Genomic DNA, 6,044 nt, shown 5'->3' with positions numbered 1-6,044 from the left:
TACATTGTTACATTCTTTAAGCAAGAGAGGACTGATGCATCACCTGCAGCCAGTTATATTTGCTTTTTAGTTTTTTGTTATGTCTGAAATATTTCATTTGCTTTTACCACTTAGCAACAAACAATATAAGGCAGCTAGGAATAAATCTGACAAAAGATGTACATGTGATGTGAAGAGATATTAAAGAACACTTAAATAAATGGAAAGATATACTGTATTCATGGATGGAAAGACAAATATTCCTAAAGATGCCACTCTTCTCCAAATTAGATCTTGGAGGGATACCTGGAATATGTAATTTATCAATCAAGGAAAATTTTATTTTATTTTATTTTTTGAATAGTTTATTGTCAAGTTGGTTTCCATATAACACCCAGTGCTCATCCCCACATCCAAGGAAAATTTTAAATTGAAGCTCTTGGACCAACTTTGGAAAAGATTGAAAAGAGATGATGTTTCAAGTAGAATATTTGCTCAAGGAAACTTGATATTTATATAGGGATTTTTCTTTAAGATTTTTATATTTAAGTAATCTCTATACCCAATGTGGGGTTCGAATGTACTCTCCTGAGATCAAAAGTCACACACTCCACTGACTGAGCCAGACAAGGGTCCCTATACGGTGACTTTTTAATAGAGCCTAACCCATGAATAGTTCGTGTTCTTTACCATTATCTTTATATACATAGTTTCCATTTCTTTGAAAGCATATAATTAAAGCTGAGACTTGGGGAAATCAGAACAAAATTCATGAATGCCTATACTGAAATATGCAATATATGCATTTGAGTTTTTGAAATGCATGTACTCTCCCGATATTCTAGACACAGTGAGAATTTTGGAAGTATCCACTTCCTGCTGAAGCTGGCTCTCCACTGTGTGCCGGTCTAATAGTACACTCCATGCCCTGCCATCAATATGCTTGAGCAATCTGGGTATAAAGTAAAATCATTGTCTGAATGTTTTAGTGTCTGCCAGAAATGTGGAAGTGTATAGCAAATACTGCAATTGGCCAAATTCCTATAAGCATGAAAATCAGGGTTAACTCATAAGGATGGTATTGGGTGATCAAATTAAACAATATGTTCTCTGTTCCATGACAAGACAAATACTCCTTCCACTACCTACAGCTCCAAAAGTATCCAACAAACATGAAATTTAATTTTTTTTAATGTTTATTTTTGAGAGAGAGAGACAGACAGACTCTGAGTGGGGGAGGGGCAGAGAGAGAGGGAGACACAGAATCCGAAGCAGGCCCCAGGCTCTGAGCTGGTGGCCCAGAGCCCAATGCAAGGCTCAAACTCATGAACCGTGAGATCATGAGCTGTACTGAAGTCAGACGCTTGACTGACTGAGCCACCCAGGCGCCCCATGAAATTTAACTCTTGATGAAATAATACTCCTGGTGGATTTATAAGTTAGTAGGAGCTTTTCTTTCTCTGAAAATGCTGAGGTGGACTAGTTAAACTAACATGGTTAATTTAACTCCCATTGACCCTTCAAGACATAGCTTAGATGTTACCTTAGAACTTCCTTAGATCTCTCTACCACCAGTAGAAAATGATCCTCAAGAAGTTCCTTTGCAACACTCGTATCTTATGAATTACATTGCTTGTGTATGTCACTGTCCAATATTAGCCTGGGAGCCCTTATTCTAAATTGTGGCATGCTCAAGGTCTAATAAAGAGCTCAGAATGTAGTAGGTGCTCAAATGTTTAATCGATGAATGAAAACTTTCTATTGTCACCAAGTTTATCTTGGGGTGATCTTGGTCGTGTGGCTTGCTGAGGTCTTCTCAGTATAGTGGTGGGCAGTGGGGTGGGAACTGTTGCTGCCAGGAGACTCTCTAAGAGGTTGTACAAAGGAATATCACTCTGGGGAGTTGAGGGTTTGGCCTTCGTCTGTGCAGGTTGAGGAAAATGAGGGATCAGTACATTTTATCTAGTCAGAGGCCCTTATTCTCAGGTACGCAATGGAAGCTTTCCCTGAGTGTGACATTCCGCTGGGCACTGGTGATACAGGAGTTTGATGGGCACAGTCCTTGCCCTCACTTCAATTACCACCTGGTTGGGGGAAAGGGTCAGTTAAACCTTTACACGGAAGAGCAGGGCTGGCTCGGGATGAACAGTACAGCCTGACAGGGATGGATAACGTGGTGCATGTGAGACGCTCTGGGCACCAGACAGGCTTCCCGGAGGGACCGCTCACAATATATTCTCTCCAGAACACAGTGCTCAGGCCTGATTTACAAAGTCAAAATGTCCCTTTAGTAACAATAAGCAATGGAAGTCGCTCACTGAATGGAAATGTACACATGTTTACATTCTCTCTTTGCAGTCAGATCCACATAGAGAGCCAGATTCTAACAGGAAGGTTGTTTGGCAAGACATCAAAACACTTTTCCCTGTTCAAAGGCTTTGGATGATGCGGCCTCCATCCCCACACTAGGAATTAGGCTTGTGAATAGGGACAATTTTTTTTTAAGTTCTCTTTTTTGACCAAGATTCTCTCTCCCCCAAACATTGCCGAGATGGCTTTGTGAGCCAGGCTTTCCTGACTCTCCCTTTTCTAGGTTTCTATTCTTCTTTTCTTTTCTTTTCTTTTTTTTATGTTTATTTTTGAGAGAGAGACAGACAGAGTACGAGCAGGGGAGGGGCAGAGAGAGAGAGAGAGGGAGACACAGAATCCAAAGCAGGCTCCAGGCTCTGAGCTGTGAGCACAGAGCCTGATGTGGGGCTCAAACTCACTGTCAGATCATGACCTGAGCCAAAGTTCGTTGCCTAACCAACTGAGCCCCCCAGGCGCCCCCTGGGTTTCTATTCTTCTAATAGACACACTGCTTCTTTAGATTTGTGAATACTTTTGCTCATATGATAAGGGATTGTTGGGGAATAAAAATTTCCCTCTATCCTTCAGCATTCTTCTAGCTAGTCTAAGAATCAAACTGACCAAAGACAAATTAACAGGAGAAAATAGAATTTAATTATGGACGTACAAGGAATCCACAGAGACATGAGAGGCAAAATGAAGTGTGAAGGTCCTCTGGAACTAAGGAGAAGTGGGTAGGGGTCTGGGACCTCAAAGGGAAGGGAAGCAACTTACACAAAGATGAAAGAGAGTAAATGTTTGGTAAACAAATGTTTGCTGGGCCACTCAAACAATGGGACACAAAGAGGAATTTGGTCAAACAGGCTTGCTGGGTTCCTTCTTGTCTACCATACCCAGTTCATAGTAGAATATAGTACCTATGGTGCTAGCTCTGTTTCCGGATCAGGCCCTCTCTGTTCTTTTAGGCAGTTAGGGGGAAGTTCAAAGTTTCTTCTGGAGTGTTTTTGGGCCTTGGTTATTTTTTAGCTTGAAATAATCTGCATACTAACGGGGCACATTTGGGGGCAGTCTGCCCTTGGCCCTTACTGTATGATGAGGCCTGTAATTTACTGTCAGCAAAAAGAGTAGTTGTAGTAGCCTGTGTGTGTGTGTGTGTGTGTGTGTGTGTGTGTGTGTTGCATTAAATTAAGGGCTAGCCATGACTCTGCTCAGGACTTTACACACACACCACAGGTGATCGGCTATATCAATCCAGGAGTCCATATGCCATATTATAGCTACTAATGCTTCTGTCAGCCACAGCTCAAACCAGCAGCTTTGCTAAGTAGCAAAATGAAGGTTAACAATTGGTTTTCGTTGGTGGAAATAGTAGTTTGTTAGCTAGTATAACAGGTGAGAGAAATGGGCTCGAATTGGTGAAATCAATGATATTCAAGACATGTGCATTGATTGTTTAGACTATGTGAGACTCTCCTCACCATTGCAATGACAAGGTATAAGAACCTAGCAAGTTGGAAGCTTGTTTCCTTAGGCAGAATACTATAGGCTAAACCTCCAAATGGCCCTGCGTCCAGCTGTGAACTCTAGGGGTTCCAGTTCTCTGATAATGGCTATGAGGCCAACAGAATCATCCCTTTGTAATAGTGGTGAGCCCATCTTGAGTGCCTTGCACGATTATCACAGTATGTGAAACAGCAGACAGCTGGGGCATTATTGAACTTACTATTCATAAAAACTGTTTTGTGCCACAGACTCATGGATGTTTCATAAACATCTGAATAAATGGGCCCATGTTCAGGTTATATGCATAGCACTTAGGGGACCTGGGGAGAATACCCCCTAACCAAGGAGGAGCTATTTATCTTGTGACCTTCACTTTCCTGGCAGGCACAATTCTTTTTTAGTTATTGCTGGTTTGTTTAAATGTTTATTTATGTTTTTTGGGGGGTGACAGAGGCTCTGAAGCAGGCTCTGCACTGACAGCAGTGAGCCCAATGAGGGGCTTGAACTTATGAATCATGAGATATGACCTGAGCTGAAGTTAGATGCTTAACTGAGCCACCCAGGCGCTTCAAGGCAGGCACAATGCTTAATAGATGACAATTCTTTGGGCAAATGTGAAAATAATTAATGAAGACAGACTATGGGGTGCCTTTTTAAGATTCAGAAATGACAAAACGATGGCCCCTGAAAGCCTAAAATATAACCCCAACAAAGGATCCCAGCAGAGATAAGCAAAGTGCTTTATAGAGCTTTCGACTAAGGTTTGACAGTGACCCCTCTGAAGACACTGAAGATAAAAATCTAAACAAAGAATGAGTATATTTTAAAAAATCAGGTTAGTCTGACCCAAGGATTAGGAGAATGATCCACGACCTAAAGGGCCAGGCAGAAGCTATTTTTTGTCTCACCAGTGTTGAAAGCTATGCCTCACTTCTGTTCTGCTGTATTCCTTAGAAGCCAATTACTAAGCCTGGCCCAAACCCAAGAGGAGGGGAATCAGACTCCACCTTTTGAAGAAAGGAGCATCAAAGAACTTGTGGACAGATTTAAAAACCACCATTGCCTACTTTAAGATGTTATAGGACGTCTAAAATTCATATTTCTCTCAGGAGCAGTAATAGCTATGTTTCTCTTGAGCAACCACTTTGTTTTTATTTTACAGTGTTGTGAATCACTCTGTAAATTGTGTTTTACTCTTTTCTCAGCTGTCAAGAAGCTCAAAATAAACATTTGGCTCACCTCCAGGTTGTGTACAAGACCTCAAAGCATGCGTTCTATGGATTCAAGTCACCCATGACTTCATCTTCTTTTTCCTATCCTACTTTCACTCTCCTCATTTCCTTCCCCCCATATATACATATGAATGAATGAATAACATGATATAGATCTATACATCTACATACACACGTATGTCATGGCATATGCTGCGCATGTTTCCAAGCAACCTAAATCCCTTTTGAAATAAGAGCATATATAAATAAAATAAATACAATTTAATATTTTTCATCTTTTAAGACTTGAGGTCACTTACATAGCTCTTTTGTTTTATTTCTTTTTTTAAAATGTTTGTTTAGTTTTGAGAGAGAGAGAGAGAGGCAGAGAGAGTGAGACAGGATTCCAAGCAGGCTCCATGCTGACAGCAGAGAACCTGATATAGGGCTTGAATTCACCAACTGTGAGATCATGACCTGAGCCAAAGTCAGACGTTTAACTGACTGAGACACCCAGGTGCCCTTTGTTTTCTTAGCAAAGATAATTACTGACTTCCCCCCCTCCCCACATACTTATACTCAAACAATACAGAAAACCATGAAATAAAAATACTTCCAAATCTCACCACCCAGGTAAACACATTATTAACATTTTGATCAATATCCTTCTAAATAACTCTTTATGAACATACAGGTAATTCTACACAAATGGATATTTTTATTGAAGTATCATTGACACACAATGTTACATTAGTTTCATGTTACAATATAGTGATTTGACAAGTCTATACATTCATGCTGTGCTAGCTAGTCTGTTACCATACAGTGCTGTTACAATACCACTGATTATATTTCCTGTGCTGTATCTTTCATTCCCGTGACTTGTTCCAGGACTGGAAGCCTGTACCTCTCTCTCACTCCCCTTCACTCCTTTTGCCCATCCCCGACCCTTTCCAAAGAGAATTTTTTAAAATGTTTATTTATTTATTTTGAGAGAGTGTG

Source organism: Crocuta crocuta, unplaced genomic scaffold (genome assembly GCF_008692635.1).
Source record: "Crocuta crocuta isolate KB4526 unplaced genomic scaffold, BGI_CrCroc_1.0 scaffold657, whole genome shotgun sequence".
NCBI lineage: Eukaryota > Metazoa > Chordata > Mammalia > Carnivora > Hyaenidae > Crocuta > Crocuta crocuta.
This window is presented reverse-complemented; position numbering follows the sequence as displayed.